At 36.1% G+C, this 19578-nt stretch overlaps 1 protein-coding gene across 7 annotated transcripts in view; it reads left to right on the forward strand.

The window, feature by feature from the left end:
* The window catches only part of LOC105390148, a 304252-nt gene that overhangs the window by 132901 nt on the left and 151773 nt on the right, over positions 1–19578 (forward strand). The gene's annotated exons all lie outside the window — the stretch shown is intronic.

The raw sequence follows: 19578 nt of genomic DNA on the forward strand, positions 1-19578 counted from the left end.
ATAGGTATTTATGATAATTCATATTTTTAATTAGTACACTAACATAACAGTAATAATAAATTTTAGTAAGAACATAGATTGTTTTATTTCTATTAAGTATTTACTGCTGCACAGATCCCTGTCGTTATATCTCATACATGAAATATAATCTACGGAAACCAAATCGCTTATCGCCAATAATTTGTGATTCAGCGTCCCCCAATGTTTCCATTGGTCTGACGTGTCAAAGTTGTAGACCCCCTCAGTTTTCCTCAAATATATTATTGTGAGTCAGCACTTCCTTACAGAGATTTATATTTTACTTTATCATAATATTTATGTGACATGGAACTGATGACCAAGACCCAGTTTGCTATGACTTTTTTATGTAGCTGTGCGTCTCAATGATCGGCAAAGGCTGTCACGAATAGTTCAATTTATTATTGTTGACTGCATAATTTTTGTTCAATGTTTGCAAATTCCTAAACAGAGTCTTCAAACATATCAGTTACAGTACCCCCATTACCAGTGTTCGAGTAAAGTCGCTAGTGTAATTCGATAGAAATTTGATAACATTTTGATCAGCCGCTGTCGGTAACGTTAAATAAAACGCATACAAATTTTTAGCGAATTCGTATCGACTTAAGTCAAAAATACTGGTGATCGGGGTACAGGAGTATTGCTTATTCGAACCAAGTTGTAGTATGAGCGTAAAACTCCGTGTAAACAAGATATTACGATACAAGTCTGCGTTAGTTCCGGCCTGCCAGCGCCAGAAAAGTTAATCTGCTGCTTTCTCATCCTGATGTGGATCTACGGAATATTAAAGGAAAAATTGTTCTCAGTTTAATATAAGCTGTGTGTAAACAAAAGTCTGTTGGTGCTGGCCATTTACATTCTGTTTTATTCTGATCTGTTTATACAGTTATAATTTCCAAATTTAGGTTTTTTTTTTCAGGGTAATGTATGGCTTTATTACAGTAGATAAGTACCTCCCATAGTATGTACATAATATTATGAATACCTACGAGTATTTACGTATTTGTACCCAATATTTGAAATAGATAAGCCGAATGCCAAAATATGTCTTCAAATTGATCTTCATCTACAAGCTTGTGATAATGATAACACAAAGACGTCATCCACTCCAGATTTTTACTTACACCGAAACTGTCATAAAATCAATATCAATCTTCAATTTTTACTTAATCTTTTCATATTTTCCATCTTTATCTCGCTGGGGCAGAGGCTCGGCTGTGACGCGCCAAATCACGTGGAAAGAATGGTTCAATGAGCGATCCATCTCACCCCCATATACACTGCACCAACCACCATTACCTGACCCTCCTCGCTTTTCATTTATTGATAAAATAGGCAATGACTGAGGTGGTTCTATGCTATGTGGGAGGTCACCGTAAACTGGTGAAAGCCACATTGAAAGTCAGGGAAGTAGGGACATCACAGGTCTTTTTTGTAAAAATTTGAAGCTCCGTTTTGAATAGAGAATAGTTTCCGATTGATTACCTTCAGTGTTATGTCGTGATTTGTAGCGTCGCATGGAACCTTGTCATTCGTTAAGTGTTTCTACGTCAAAATATCTTTAGAGCTCGTGAATTTGATATTCGATGTGCCAAAGTTTCAAGTACGGTTAATCCTTGTTTGATGTGTATTGACGAATGGCTCGGATGGCTTTATGAGAGGGTCTATCTTTGATGAACTATCCTCAACCAACTATGAAGTTTAAGAGTGTACAGTACAATCATTTCGTTTAGCTGAAATTACCATAGGAAAAACAAAAGACTTTCCTACTTCAAAAATGTATGATTGATACTCTGCATGTTTAAACCAAAGCAGAACCCGTATAGACCATTCAGAGCTAAATATTCCAAGCACACTATAGACCCTCACGTGCAGTAATACGGCAGAAAGTTGCATGTCCAGATTTAGTTTAGAAACTGTACCTCCAGGGTAGGGTCTCCCTCGTCAAATGAACTCTGCTCTTGACAGAAGTAATGAAATACCAAGTAAATGAGGCGTGTAGTTGCCAATAGCAACCTTTCACGACGTTTAGAAATTGTTTAGAAATTAATGCTCGACGCATGAAGCCTTCATGAAACAGTCGAAGTTGGGTGCACCGGGGATTTCTGAACGACTAGACGGCGGTGTGAAGGTAATTATATGACTTGTAGTGTGAACTAGGACATTCAGGGTGACTATATTATAATGTCTGACACTGCCACTATAGAAGACTCCCTTGTGTACCTCTCACTTTAAATTGACGCCATTACTTAACTCTAGATTTTGTCAAAAGCTTTGTATAAAATTAGATTTAATCAGGGTACGACTTTATGATCCAGATAATATCACCAATGTAAAATTTACCTTTAAATTATGTAGGTATTGCACAAAAATAAAAATATGTACATAGGCGAACTTAATGCTTTAGGCGAACTTACAGCATTCTCTTCCAGCTAACCTTGAGCGTTGTGGAGAAAGTGATAGGCAGTGCGATAGACTGAGAGGAAAATGATAATTTGTTAAAATACCTGTAAACACTAGAATATACTTACTTGTATATAATGTATAATAAATATATAACTATAAGTTACATACATATACAATACCTAATACATACTATAACAAAAATAATATACATATATAATAATAATATCAACATATTTATGGGAGAGCATCATAGCGTTGATATAAAGATTGATTCAGTTCACTGCTCTCTCGGCTCAAAACTATTAAAGGACAAGACATTTAAGAATGAATTTAAATTGGTACATCAGAATATTCAGAGTCTTTCTTCTAAATTGTTAGAAATAGAACTATTTTCGGAAAAATTTAACATTGATTGTTTATGTATCACAGAACATTGGTTAGACGAGAATCAAATGATGTTCCAATTGAAAAATTACAAACTTATAAGCTGTTTTAACAGAAAGTGCAACGAGCATGGCGGGTCACTTATATTTCTTAAAGAAAATTGTAAATGTAAAGAACGAAAGGACATAGTTGCTCTTTCTGTTAAACACCATATAGAAATTTCATGTGCAGAGCTAAACAAGTATATAATAGTATGTACCTACAGGCCACCTACTGGTGATTTCATTACCTTTGAGACTGTCATGGAGGATGTTCTAAGGTTAGCTTCCAATAGTAAAAAGGAAGTAATAGTGTGTGGTGACTTTAATGTTGACCTATTAAGTGACTCTCCTAATAGGTCGAAATTACTGTTACTTTTTAAATCATTTAATCTTTTTAATGTCTTTCTGGAACCAACTAGAATTACATCCACGTCTGCCACTTGTCTAGATAACATATTCTGTAACTGTGAGTTTAAAGACAGTAGTGTGATAAATTGTCTGAGGTCAGACCACAGTGGGCAGACCATTACCTTAGTAAACACTGACAAGACAAATAAAACTAAGGTGAGATGCAGACCGATTACTACAAAGAAAATTGACAATTACTTGAAGAAACTAGACGAAAAACTTCCGAAGGTTAAAGTAGATTGCAATTCTAATGAGATGTATACTAACTTATTTAAGATAATAGCTGATGAGTTTGAGAGTAATTTTAAAACGAAGGAAGTTTTGATAGACAATAAAATTAAATTTTGTGACTGGGCTACAGATGGTATTCGCAAAAGCAGGGCGACATTATATGATCTGTATGAGATGAAAACATTCATACTCCGCCCTGACTTTCAATCTTATGTGAAGAAATATAGCAAAATGTACAAATGTGTCTGTCACTGTGCGAAGACAATTTTTATTAATAACAAGATTAAAGACTCGGCTAACAAATCTAAGGCCATTTGGAATATAATTAATAACGAAACGGGGAAGAATCGAACACGCGAGACTAATTTAACTTTAAAGGTAGGCAATGACATAATAACATCAAATGACGAGGTGGCGAGAGTCTTTGAAGAGTTTTTTACGAACATTCCTTTAGAGACTACTTGCAACCTAGATTCTTCAGCTACATTAGCTGAAACCCTGGCGAAGGAGAACGCACCTTCAACCGATAAGGAATTTAAATTCAGATATATTAATACATTAACTATTATAAAAACATTTAAGTCTTTAAATATGAAGAAAACTGAAGACTTGTGGGGAATGTCAGTTAAATTTGTTCTTTCTATTATTAATAAAATCGCCCCAATTTTGGCTAACATTTTTAATAAATGTATCGCTGAAGGTGTGTTCCCAGATCTTATGAAATTGAGTAAAATTATACCTCTGTTCAAGAGTGGGGATATGGAGGACCCTGCAAATTTCAGGCCTGTCTCGGTTCTTCCAGTTTTGAGTAAAATATTTGAGAGGGTCATACTCAGTCAGATGCTTTTGCATTTCAATGAAGCTCGATTGTTTCATAGCCAACAGTATGGTTTTACAAAAGGCAAATCAACAACCGATGCCGGTACTGCGTTAATTAAGCACATATTTGACGCCTGGGAAGACCATCACGATGCTATTGGAGTCTTCTGTGATCTATCGAAGGCGTTTGATTGTGTAGACCATCAGACTTTAATTTCGAAACTGAGATACTATGGAATAGGAGGAAAGGCTTTAGATTTGATAGTTTCATATTTAGACAAGAGGCAACAAAGGGTCGATATTAACAATACTAAATCACAGGGGGCTCATGTAAAGATAGGCGTCCCTCAAGGATCTATTCTAGGACCATTTTTATTCCTCATTTATATTAATGACTTGCCTTTTATGGTTGAAAAATTGACTAATATAGTTTTATTTGCTGATGATACTTCTTTGCTTTTTAAAGTTAAAAGAAGTGAAAATAATTTTAATGAAATTAATTCTATTCTATCTGACATACACGATTGGTTTACCGTTAATAATCTTCTATTGAATTCTAAGAAAACGAAATGTATTAAATTTACACTGCCGAATGTTAGACAATGCGATACTAACATTATTCTAGATGGGAATAAATTGGACCTAGTTAATGATACTGTTTTTCTTGGGATGACTATAGATTCAAAGTTACAGTGGGGACCTCACATTGAAAAATTGGCTGGAAGGTTGAGCTCCGCAGCTTTTGCTGTACGGAAAATTAGACAACTGACCGACGTTGAAACCGCCAGATTAGTTTACTTTAGTTATTTCCACAGCTTATTGTCGTATGGCATTTTGCTTTGGGGTAGAGCCGCTGATATTGAAACTATGTATATTTGTATTACAGAAAAGAGCCATCCGCTCTATATACAAACTAGGTTCCAGGGATTCATTGAGAGAACTATTTAAAGAAATTAACATCCTTACAGTTCCATGTCAGTTCATTTTTTCCAATTTAATGTATGTACGAAAGAATATTTCAACTTTTGATACAATTGGCAGTAATCATGACATTAATACTAGGAACAAGCATAAGCTGGCTTTTCCAGCGATGCGTCTGGCGAAAGTTAATAAATCGTTTTTAGGGTACTGTATTAGATTTTATAATAAGCTTCCAACAGAAGTTGCTCAAATGCCAGAGAATAATTTTAAGTGTTACATTAAAGAGAAACTCTGTAAAAAAGCTTATTATAAAATTGATGATTACTTAGAGGACGTTAATGCATGGCTGTGATAAGTAGTTAGCTCTGCTCATATTATTATAATAATCATTATTAAGCTTATAAGTACCTATTGTATACCAACTAGTTTTAAGTCTTTTTTTTGAAAAGATGGCTCAGGAGTTTCTTGCCTCCGTTCTTCTCCTTAGACAGAAAGAGCCCCCCCTTATCCGAACGGAGAGTAATTTGTAAAAATTGACGTTCATCAGAAAATTTTATATTTGTACGATGAATAAAAAATTTTGACTTTGACTTTGACTTTGACTATGTGCTTACAGCCGATAGTTTACAATTATTAATTATTATCTTGTAGTCGTGTAATTGTGTTATTTTGTAATCCGATAGTTTGTATTTTGGGCTTGCCAGTGGCATACTTCGTAAATGCTCTTCGTTGGTCTCGTCTAACAGCAAGCTTCGTAAATGCTTCAGTTCCGAAATGCTAGTGTAGCATACGCAGAACTTCGGTGCAACAGTTTCGAACCTGGAATAATGGATTCGCTAACATGAATTTAACCTGCTCGTAACATGTTTTACTTGTGAGTTTGAGCACATGTTCTCATGGTTTGTGGTATTCTTTGATACGCGATGCTCACGACTGTAATCCCCGAATGAGTAGTCAGAGGTGACTCGCAAGCGAGCCGCCGCCGCCACCGCTTTTCGCTGTACATTCGACGGAAAACAAATATTACAAAACCACGATAAAAGAATCCGGAAAATAATTCTTACGTAAAAAATCTTTTAACCAAAAAATATTTACTGACACCTTCACTTTAATATAATCACCTATTCCCAACACAATGACACTATTCTCAAACCTTTATGTAAAGCAATGCTCGTCAACCTTTTCAGGCGGAATACTATTTCACCGTTCAGAGACACGCGCACTACGATGGAACCCTCCAAAAACGATAAAAAAACATCATAAAATTTCCATCACTATTCAGAAACGCGTGGGACGAGCTGCCTCCTTGTCAAAGGTTAAAAATGATGTCATAAATTATGAATACGGAACCCTAAAAAGCGAAAAATCGTAGTAAACAAAGGATTGATTAATAGAGATTGCAAATGGCGCCCGGTTTCCGAAAATCGGCTGTTGTGGTTCTGATAAAAATATTTGTGTATCGGTAAATGGGGTATGAAGCGCAATAAATAGGAAAGGATGACTATTGATTGATTATTTGTTTATGTACAGGTTATGGGCGAACCCCCTTATTCATAAAAAAAGTTACTGGACGCTTTAGCAATTGAACTGTTTTGTCACTCTCTGACAGAGAACAATTGTTCTGAATATGGTGCTAAACTGGTTAAGATGCAACAGTTTTTACTTCGTTAACGGTCATCATGAGTATAAAAAGATAAAGGCATCGTAATGTTTGCGGAACTTCTATCTAAACGCCGCAGTCTTATCAAAACCTAGTCATCTTCAAGCAGCATCGAAATAATATATATTTAAGTAAGTAGGTATAGAAGTATTTCAATAGGTTCCTTGGCTAGAAAACCTTCATCAAAACATTTCCTGAAAGAAAACTAATTTCAGGCATTAAGTCAAAATTCCCGGACACACTTATGCCGAGTTGCAGAAAGGGACTTTAAGCCAATGTCGACATTAAATCTATGTCTGTCTCTTTCTGTCCGTATACTGTCAAAGCAAGGCAAAAATACATTTAATGCCGACATTAACTTAAAGATCCTTTCTGCAACTCAGTGTTACTCATTTAATTCCCAGATTCCCGTTTAAACCTGTCTGCGTATACAATGCTAACACAGTTATGAACTCCGCTGACCGGGACTGCAGTTGTAAGGTTTTTGCTAAATTGGGTTACCTAGTTACGTAGTTACAGACTGTGAACTGGTTAAATGGATCCCGGTGTGTTTGGGAACTAGCTCTGTTTGCGGTTGGATCTTTTGCAGTAACTATTTAGAATATATTAGAATAGAATAGAATACTCTTTATTTTGCACCATTAAAGAAAACATTACAATATAACAACTAATATATAAAATTGTACAAAAAAGGTGGTATTAATGCTTAAAGCAATCTCTACCAGACAACCTTAATTAATTGGTCTGTTGGTGATTTTTGAACTACATGAGTCGGTAAGTGTAATTGTTACTGGGTTTACAATATCTACTTTACGATTATGACATGGAGGTAAACTGACCAATTCATATATTATATTTTTCAGACAACTAGAAGGGCTAGTACGGGGCGCATTTAAGACGTGACATAACGTCACCTTAAATCGTAAACCGCCTAACTCCACTTTTTGGCGAAAATGACTTTTTGGTATCAATAGAAGCGTTTTTTCAAGGTGCATCTAATCGTATTACTCGTAAATTTCTAAAAAAATTGTGCTCTGAGCAAATTAAATTTTCGTTTTCCTCCTAACTCAAATACGTGATTTTTAAACAATAAAACCTCGTAACTCCTCCTACTCCCATACAACGAGCGATGTAGGTGGGAATGAACGTACGTTTTTGCAATAAAACTATGTTTTTTACTTTGTTTTTATTACTACATAGTACTTATTGATCAATTTATACTTAAATTTTGCTGTTTTTTTTGCCATATTATGCTCTAAAATTAAAAGTTACGCGTATGTCACAAACAAAATATTTTGTATATTTTGGTTGGAGTCAGCACTATACTACGTACTAATTTAGGTTTTTTGCAAACAAAGCAGGACGGCTGCTGCAACCCGTTGCTGACGAATCCTTGGCTCCTCCAACCGATCCCATCAGTCATTCTCTTAGAGGCGATGGACTCCTTTGCGAGGGCCCCCAGATTTGGAAGTAGCCCGTGCACTGCATGGCGTGCAGAGCACCAGGTACTTTTTGATTCCGGGGAACTAACATCTTGAAATGCTCCTCAAATGACCAGCAACTATCTACGACTAGGCTGAGGTAGCACATGTGCCGTTCCATAGCAATATGATCATCACTAACCCGCACCCACAGATCTGGTGGCTCCCTGCTCATTAGGAGTTTGTAGGGTGTAAGGAGGGGCGCTGTTTTAGGCCTAGGCGGTGAATCATGCAACACAGCAACTTTCATCTTCGGGATGTCATCCTCGAAGGAAGCTCTCTCAGCCACCTTCTGTGTGTCATCAACAGAATGCATTGTGCTAACCGTTTGCGAGCTAGATTTACAGGACAGTGTTGTATGCCAAGTTCCATTGCAGAGGTGTCCAAGACCGACCCCTGAGAAACTCCGCAACTGACCTCATTCTGCGAAAATAAACCCTTTCTGATCGGGTACTTAATGTACCAGTTGAACCTCTGACTATTTGCTGGAGGTAGGAAGGCCATGAATGGTATTACAGAGTGGCCCTAAAGGTTCTCCGAGGGATAGAGTTGAACGCGTACATCATGTCTAAACTAACACCCAGCGCAGCTATCCCCGGCCGCGGTTCACACCCTGCTCCAACAGTGAACGAACGCAGAAGTACTTCTACTTATACGTATTATATCCACTATCGATTGTGTATTTCGTAAGCCAAACTGACAATCCAAAAGGTCAAGACTGTTCAACCAGCCTCTTACAGCAGGCAGATGAGTCGGTACACAGAAGAAGTATCTCCAGGACTGCTTTCTTTCTTCATGAGCTTTAACGTGGCCTCTTCCAGTCAGTGGAGAGCTCACTGGCACTCAGGCTGCGGTTTAACAGACAGATTAACTGTCTGTACAAACCAGCTCTGAGCGCCAGCACCCACACACGGTCTGGTATGCCATTGGGGCAAGGAACGGTCTTTTGCGCTCTGTTCCAACTCTCGATCCGTCACTCCTTGGTCGTCAGATGATGATGTTCCTAGTCCATGGGAAACAGCGTGCTTAATACCAGGGTTTCATCGGCGACGGCGGAACCATGGACTCAGTCTGCCTAGTACTGATTTATGTTTACTACTGCTTATAAAGATGATTGCTGATCATACAATCATATTTTTATTAAGTACATCAATACTCTATATTTCAAGTAATAGGAAAAGATAGAGAGATTTTATCTATATTTGAATAGCCTAAGTCCATCAAAGAAAACAATATTTTGCTTAATCGAAGTCCGAAAAACTCGTATTTCCAGGAAAAACACGTATCTCCAATAAAAATATTCACATAGAGACTGGGAAAAGCTCGAAAGTCCATTTTATGTATAAATAAATAAAAATAGCAAATTTTACATAGTCACATTCAATCCGGAACCGATTTTTTAGTCTAGTAATAAAAACACATTAGGGGGTGTCCTAACTAGAAGTACATAATAATCAGTTTTTTTTGTCTCCTGAAAAATTTGCTCGCGTGGAGTTGGGCGGTTTACGATTTAAGGTGACGATAAGTTTTGCATCGCGCTCACTCACTTCGCGCAGCGTCAAGAGCGAGAACTTTTGTCACGTCTTAATAGCGCCTCGTGCTACATGGCTAGGTTTATGAATTTACCCACTCCAATTACATAATTATGATTATAATATAACAATATCGATAATTTGGTGCAGCTTTACTGCCATGCCCTCTGTAAGCCTGCAGTACAAATGTGCAAGTCGAGCTTTTGCTCATGTTTATGACAAAATTCAGTTAAAAACAAATTTACGCCGTCTGGAGGGCAACAGCCACGCTATAAAATCGAGGAAATATTGCAGCACTTTACTGCACTTCAGCCACAAATCAGCTATCAGGCAATATCGGTGGTGCAATAAAAATACTAGGAATACCCGCGAGATTGCATCGTCTCCACAGCGCTATTAGACATAACAAATCATGTACAGGAGGGTTGCTCTATACTGAAGAAAAAAAAACGAACGCTGTCGAGCAATCGGCACGTTTTAAGCTGCGTACAGACCGGCCAAACGAATGCCAACGAACGGGTTTCATTGACCTTCGTTGCTTTAAATCTGCCCTGTATTATGTATGATAAATATCCATCGTTGGCCGTTCGTTGGGCTTTCGTTGGGCCAATCTGTACGCAGCTTAATACAACTACGAGTCGTGGCTCGCGCAGCTGTGCTCCGAAATTTAGATTTTCGTAATATGGAGTAACCCCCCAGAGCGATTCGTCGACCTTCTTCAGTAAATACTAGTCTGCGGTGTCTGGCTAAATAAATATATTGGTGCATTTTTTTACGTTGTTGAATATTATAGGGTTGAATTTTATCTGGTATAATACAAGCCTTTGGACCAACGTTGTGGTAGTGTTTGAGACATCCTGCCTGTTGTTGACATGCTGCCGGGAGTATAAGCACCTTGGGTGTGTGTAAGTAATGTGTATGTACCATCATAATACCTAATGTAAAGACTCGTGAATTTAAAGAAGCTATGATTCAAACTGCAGGCTCGACTGCTTCTTCTCATGTTTACAGGAAACCTATTATAGACTAGCCTCGCAGGTTGTATAGAATACCCTGAAAGGATATAGAGGATTATTCCTACATGGTCACTGAACTTTAAAAAGCAAGCAAGTAAGTGCTTACTGTTGTTTAGAATGAATAATTTTGTAAAATAATAAAATTTTATTATACCTGTATTCTGGTCGTTTATTAACCGACTTCAAAAAAAGGAGGAGGTTCTCAATTCGTCGGGATATTTTTTTTTATGTATGTTCACCGATTACTCCGCCGTTTATGAACAGATTTTGAAAATTATTTTTTTGTTGTATTAGGTTGAGCTCCCAGGTGGTCCCATTTTTTTCAGTTTATTTTAACCACTAAAATGTAAGAAATAATTTAAGGTTTACACAAATTCTACTCGTATGTGACAGTACAAATATACCTAAGTTGGTGCCATATTTCTTCAGATTACTTTGTCACCGCACCAACATAAAAAAGAACAGTTCCTGCTTAGGTATATTTGTACTGTCACATACGAGTAGAATTTGTGTAAACCTTAAATTATTTCTTACATTTTAGTGGTTTTTTGAAGTCGGTTTTTAATTTTTTTAATTATGACTTTCTGAATGCAGGGTGTTGCAAAAGTGATATATAGCAAGCTCACGAAAGGTGACTCCAACGCTCAATTTTTAACAACTTTTATGCTACTAATAGTTTTTATTTATTTATATTCAGACTACAGGATCCACTTAAAAACTAATCACTTTATTATCATCATCAATTAGTCCATTAAATTTTATAAAAATTAAATTATCACAGAGTAATATAGCTATGATTTTTGACATTCGTATAAAAGACAAATATCCAAAAAAAACTACGGTAAAGCAAAGAATCTTTGTCTTTTAATTTTTACTTGTAGTTACCAGGCTCGCAGAACGAAGCAGGAGTCACCCTGTGGTCGTTGCCCGTCTGCTCCGTAGTAAAGATATTCACGTATTAAACTACAGCTTCACCTCATCTTTTGTCTATGTACCCTTGTTTAACATTCCCGCCGCACTCCTAGACGCGTCTGCCCTCCTGGTACTTGCAGACTTAATTGGAATTTTATTTTGTGAAAGGTCTTTGATTAAGTTTTAATGAATAGGAAATCTGATTAGTTTCGCGCATAGTTTGGGAGTTTTTTTGGCAAAAGGGTGAAGATGAGTTCTTTGTGTCTAGTCTAGACTGAGTCAGTAACAATGATAAACTGTTAGTTTTATAATATAATAGCTGTTCCCGCGCGCTTTGCTTCGCCTTAAAAAGTTTTCCCGTGGGAATTCCGGGATAAAAAGTAGCCTATGTTCTTTCCCAGGGTCTAGACCGTATGTATACCAAATTTCATTCAATTCCGTTCAGTAGTTTTGGTGTGAAAGAGTAACAGACAGACAGACACAGTTACTTTCGCATTTATAATATTAGTAAGGAAGTAAGGATGTAGGTAAGGCTGATGTAAAAATTTGATTTTCTTCACAATTTCTGTAAAATGCCTCAGCTCGTCGTCAGTCTCAAACTCACGTACCTACTGAACCAACCGAGAGCTCGTATACATTATTATAAACATGTTTTTCGAATTCCGAAGTTTTACGTGTTTACGGCTACTTCTACGGCAAAAAATGATTTGATTGACTACTTTTGGCTTACAATACATTTTTTCTCTAACGTTCAGTTTAAACACTGGTGTGATGATAATGTCAATTATTATTAGGTATTATTTTAAATAGCATGGCTTATTATAAAGTTATGAAGAAAAAACTTCCGTAGATTGGCTAAAACAAGCTAGTAAACGCGTGTGTGTCGGTGCGTCGACTGCGGACTTTTGAGAAGTGTCTCGAGTGTCGCTCGTCTCGAGTCAAGTGCGTCAGACACTGACACCGCTTTGACACACTATACAGGGGGAGACTAATCAGACGGGATATGCCAAGCGCTTCAAGATAATATAGCAAGTATGTCAGTGTGAGTGAAGGAATTTTGTGTTGCGAGATAGTGACGACTGAAAAGGTTAACTAAAATTTTATCTATGGGAAAATACTCGTACATGAATAAAATAAAAATGTATTTTTGATTTTGTTATTACGCTACATTAAAATACTTATTTTAAAACACAGATGTTTTTAATTCTGTATTGGAGATTATAATTATATATGATTATAGTATGTCTTCATAACCAGTATTTTTGCGAATTTTATAACATTCTTATATACACAACAAGCAAGTACAGAGTTGATTTTTCTTACATTAGGTACTTTATTCAGCCCAAACTTCCAACAAGACACAACGCTCGATTCCTAAGGGATATCGCGAAGTCAAAACGAAGTAACATTTAATTTACGAAGTAATTTGTGTCAAATTCGATACATTTTGAATCCGAAAATCGTTCACAAAACTAGTTCGCGATAAGGGCCCTGACTTCTCCCATCTAACATTGGGCTGGTAGCATCCCGTGATGGATCGGCGAGTTTACTGCCGCAAGTAATGAGCAACGGTAATCGTTTGGGTTTTATCTTTCGCGCCTGATGGATGCGAGACGAGAGATAGTGTGCGGGAGATTTATCCTTATATTTTGTTCTGTATAAGGATAGGTTTGGTAACTGTTATATGTTATAGTTTCTTACCGTGATGCTGGATGCAGTATTTATTTATTTATTTATTTATTTATATAAGGCACATCAACAGTACATGTTACAATACACTTATAAAAAAAAAAAAGGTTAGAGAGGTACTTATCAATAACATGTACCAATTATTGACGACCGAATGGCGTAGTGGTTAGTGACCCTGACTACTGAGCCGAAGGTCCCGGGTTCGATTCCCGGCTGGGGCAGATATTTGTTTAAAGACAGATATTTGTACTCGGGTCTTGGGTGTGGATATTTATATTTAGTATCTATCTATCTATGTATTTGTGTAGATATATCAGCTGTCCGACACCCATAACACAGGTTCTGCCTAGCTTGGGGTCGGATGGCCGTGTGTGAGATGTCCCCACATATTATTATTATTATTATTATTATTATTATTATTACAGACATGCTCAACACTTGTTAGGCACATAACAAAACATAGAAATAATCGTAATTAAAAATACAGTTTAGTATTACAAAAAAGAAAAATAAAACTTTAACTCACATTCTTTATAAATTCTGACATGAAAACAGATATATAAACTTATTTAAACTATAAAAACAAAAACAACTTCTTAACACTAATATGTTATACATTATTAGTTAGAGATCGCACTAAGTACCTTATTTCTAAAAACTGCAAAACTATCCGAAAAAATATCCAAATTGTCAAATTTACTATTTATAGTGTTGAATTCCTTGCACATTCTATTGAGTGGAGCGTGAACACCGAGGTTGGTTCTGGAATGGTTTGAGTGAAATAAATTGGTTATACGTTTACGCGGGTAATTAAATGGGACTGATATTTTGATTTTACTGGAGATATTACTAGAGTATATTTTATTATTAACAACATTATATAAGAACATGAGATCATGCTGAATCCGTCGATGCCGTAAAGAAATCATATTGAAATATGTCAACCGCTGTTCGTACGGACACCGGTGTGAGATGCCGGGGCTGATGAAGGCGAGGTGGCGGGTGAAGGCGCGCTGGATGCCCTCGAGGCGCTGCGAGTGCACGGCGTAGTGTGGGTTCCACACCACGCTTGCGAACTCCAATATACTCCTAACCAAAGCGTTATACAAAAGGATTTTCGTTTTATTACTAAATCCCCTTGTATTACGCTTTAGAAAGCCAAGCATCTGAGCCGCTCTTTTAGTGACACTGTCTATATGACTTTTAAAATTTAGTTGGCTATCAAGTATAACGCCTAAATCTTTTATTTCCAGAACTTGACTAATATTTTGGTTTGCAATTTTATACAATGATACTAAAGGGTTTTTCTTTTTGGTAAATTTTATAAAGTAACATTTATTTATATTGAGACACATTTTGTTTCTGTCACACCAGATTTGTATCCTATTTATGTCTTGTTGAATTAGATTTATATCGTTTACGGAATTAACTGTTCTATAAATTTTAAGATCATCGGCATAGAGAGAAAATTTACAATGTTGAATGCAGGAAGTAATGTCATTAATGAAGATCAAGAATAAAAGTGGACCAAGATGAGAGCCCTGCGGTACACCCGATACAGCAGGATAAATATTAGAGTCATAACCGTTAACAACAACACTTTGTGGTCTATTGTGTAGGTATGATTTAAACCAAAGCAACAAAGATCCCTTAATTCCTGAATAATTAAGTTTATGTAGCAATAGATTGTGGTCAACTTTGTCGAACGCGCTAGAAAAATCTGTGTAAATAGCATCAACTTCATGTCCCTTATCAAGTGCATCAGTTAGTTCTGAGATGTATTCAACTAAGTTGGTTTGAACTGAGCGGCCGCTGATAAAACCGTGTTGGAATTCGGAAATCAGTTCGCGAAAGGTGTGAGATAGAGATTTATACATGAGTGATTCGAATATTTTAGAAAAACAGGATAGAATAGAAATTGGTCGGTAGTTCTTAATATCACTTTGATCGCCTTTTTTATAGATTGGTATAATTTTTGCCTTTTTCCACTCTGCCGGAAAGATACCATATTTGAGGGAACTATTTATAATGAGATAAAGAGGAAAAGTTAGTCTAGATGCACATCTTTTTACAAAAATAGGAGGAATGCCGTCGGGTCCAGCACCTTTGTAGATATCTATTTGCTTCAATTGTTTTAGTATATCCGTTTCAGTAAATACTAAATTGGACAAATTACTTATGTTGTTAGGGGAAATATTTGATGAAGGTGGACTGTTCTCATTATATTGTGTAGTAATAGAATTGACTGTGTAAACTGATGAAAAATGAGAAGCAAAAAGGTTAGCAATATCAGGACCGGTGTCAGAAATAGAGCCCTCATTTTTCATTTCAGCTGGAGGACAAGCTGATGATTTTCTCTTAGCTTTCACAAAACCCCAGAACGCTTTTGGGTTCTTTGGAATGTTTTGCTCCAACTTTGATCTATAAGTACTGTAACAGTTTGCTGTTAATTTGTGACACTGGTTTCTTATCAAGTCAAATTCTAATTTATCACGAGGGTTATTGTACTTTCGAAACTTTTTCCTTAATTTTTCCTTTTCATTTAATAGTTTTATTAATGGGACAGTAAACCAAGTTGGCCATTTAGATTTAGAGGTTTTATGCTTAGGAACATACTTATCGATTATTTCATTAATTATTTTATAGAATATTTGAACCATTCCATCAGTATTTTCACAATCTACGAATTCAGTAAGCCAGTCAATTTCGGAGAGTTCAGTAAAAATGTTGGTATAGTCTGCTTTATAAAAATTATATCGGGTCTTATTACGAGGTCGAAGGTAAGCCATGTTAGAAGATGGGATAGTGAGTAACAATGGAGGATGTTTAGTATCTAATTTACTAAGTAAGTCTCCGGTACAGAAGGGCTCCGATATAGAAACATCGGGAATGTTACTAAGTGCGAGATCCAACAGTTTATTGTCAATGTTTAAAATATTATTGCTTTGATATAAATTATTTATGGATAGAAAATCTATAAGAGAGTAACCTAAATTAAAATTTTTACTATTGGTGGGTATCATATGGTTACTATTACTAGAATGTCTACTCCAACTGAGAAAACCAAGATTGAAATCACCGACTATGATAACATTGTCTACATCATTCATTACTGTGTCTACATTATTCAAATAATTATCTAAAGTATCTTTTTTAACAGGCGGAGGTAAGTAAACAGCACATAAGGCAATTTTTTGAATAGTATCATTAATTTTAACTTGTACACTGACCCATAAATCTTCACAATCAGATTCATAATTAGAAACTCGGACAGATTGTATATCACGGGAGTATAAATGTCTGTATTTATGGTAATCTAAGGGTTTGTGTATGTAGTTCTAGTTCCTAGAAAGCAATAACAGATGGCGCTGTAAACAGTCGCCAACATCGTGGTAAACAATAACTGTATTATACCATTAAAAAGTACGTTAAAAGGGTGTTTAAAATGAATTTGACACATTTCTAAGGCGATCGACAGCCCCTTGACAGCGTCTTTTAACGGTAAGTTTCACTATGCAATACATACATTGTGGTAAAAAAAAAATATACATATAACATCTAAAGCACTTGAAAATGTAACTAGAACTGAAACAGTTTCACCACAATATCGCTCTTTACTATGGAGCCCACAGACCACAAATTAAAGTCGGTCTGCACTGGGCAAGAGGCCAACACTGTGAATACAGTTCACCCTGTATATGTAGAGGTGCATGCGATGCACTTACTACAAGTTTCGGTAGAAGTTCTATTGAAACTAAGAGTACCCAAGTTTCTGCATAGGTTTTAGAAATAAAACAATGGGTGATATATTTTACTTTATAATTTTCCGACAAACTGACCTGACAAGTTGTGAAAGAATGAAGATTACTTGTGTGGAAATGTGTGGAGATCACAAACATGTAAACATGCATGGCTTGTGATGTGACGCTTTCCATAGATATAGAAAAACTTAGGATAAGGAAGGCTGTACCATGAAGGGTATACCATGGTTATATTCATTTCCGGAAGCTGTTGGTAATCAAATGAAATTCTTATCTGTTTTCTAGATGCAAAGCTGGTTTTGTGTTGAAAACCCTGGAGATTTATATAATACTATTATCAATATTATATTAATAATATTAATATAGGTACCCATAGTTTCACTTGCACCAGCTTATAGTACACCAAGCATTTGCGTTGCATTTTGCTCTCTCGCGAACGATTTGCGTGTCCAGACCTCACAGAGAGCGCAGTGTTGCTACAGAACACCTATGCTGAGTAGGGAAACTTGGGAATGGATAGAACTTTTAACTTTAAAATTTCAAATTTATTACATACTCTTTTTTATGAATGTCGAAATCACAAAACACCTAAGTGCCAATTTCTCCATAAAAATATAGTGGGTTAGAGTATAACCAGAGATTATTGGTTGACTCTTGACACATCGAGATGATGTATAATTGATCAACCTTTCCCTGGTTACGATCCAACCGACCATGGAGAAATTGGAGCTAAATATACTTATTGATTGATTCAAACATTGACGGTTTGTTAGTTTAAGGAGGTTCAAAACTCTCGGACAAATAAAAGCTATTATAAAATGTCGAATAAATAAAGCTAAGCATGTGTTAGTTACATGCGAAAGTTATCAACGTTACTATTAATACAATGCGCTGTACTCGGGCCACTCGTTTCAAGGTTACACGGAGTGTGAGGAGAATACAAATTTTGAATTAAACACCCTGTAGTGAACGCAGGGTGGCCATTTTGTATGCCTAAGTTGGTTGCAAATTTTGCATAAGGGTGCGATATAATCCCAACTGTCCACTGGCCACTTTTGCATCACTAAACAGGAAAACTTTTAAATACTTAGATGAGTTATGCCATACTATATAACCTGATTATATCATAAATGTGCATACAAACAAACAAAAATAATTATTAAAAAAATTAAAAAACCGACTTCAAAAAACCACTAAAATGTAAGAAATAATTTAAGGTTTACACAAATTCTACTCGTATGAGACAGTACAAATATACCTAAGCAGGAACTGTTCTTTTTTGATGTTGGTGCGGTGACAAAGTAATCTGAAGAAATATGGCACCAACTTCAAAAAGGAACAGTTCCTGCTTAGGTATATTTGTACTGTCTCATACGAGTAGAATTTGTGTAAACCTTAAATTATTTCTTACATTTTAGTGGTTTTTTGAAGTCGGTTTTTTAATTTTTTTAATTATTATTTTATTTAATAGTTTTTAGTTTATTTGTAATAATTTTCAATCAAAAGTAAGTAAGGTGCAAATGATACCAAAAAGTCCTACTAATCAATACGAATCATTCAAACCTAAACACGAAGTAGTTGCTATATACCGTTGAGGAGTTCCCCTGACTGCCTTCCGTTTCCATCATCAGATCAGCTCAAGGTCACCATCATATTTTTTTGTTATAAGAACTATATTTACGTTCTTAATTTCATTAGAATCGGTTAATATGTGCCCAAAATGGAAATTCATACCCTGTTTTACCCCTTTACCCACCCTTGGGGGTGAGATAAAATTCTGAAAAAAAAATGGGACCACCTGGGAGCTCAACCCAATACAAAAAAAAAAAAGAATTTTCAAAATCGGTTCATAAACGGCGGAGTAATCGGTGAACATACATAAAAAAAAATATAAAAAAAAAGATCCCGACGAATTGAGAACCTCCTCCTTTTTTTGAAGTCGGTTAAAAAGACCACGTGCTTCTTTCAAAAAATCATTCAAGGAAATGCTGCCAAAGGCGACAAATCTATTAAAATCCTGTCTCTATTTCCAAATAGAACAAGGGCTAGTACCTAATTTCTTTTATGTGAATTGTGAATTAACTGGATTTCCAAATTAAACCATGTTTTTTTCCGGAATTTCAAACTCAACAACACTTTTTTATTACTTGTGAGTGTATTAGTGGCATATTTTGTAGTTTTTATTCCACATTGAATCTTTGTCTCCTTCTGATGCGGACTACGCGGGGGTCCCCACGGTCTGATCACTGTACCAGATGGAACACTCGCAATATAGCTCATATTCCATTGGCAGCTTTTT

Source organism: Plutella xylostella, chromosome 10 (assembly GCF_932276165.1).
Source record: "Plutella xylostella chromosome 10, ilPluXylo3.1, whole genome shotgun sequence".
In the NCBI taxonomy this organism is placed as follows: domain Eukaryota; kingdom Metazoa; phylum Arthropoda; class Insecta; order Lepidoptera; family Plutellidae; genus Plutella; species Plutella xylostella.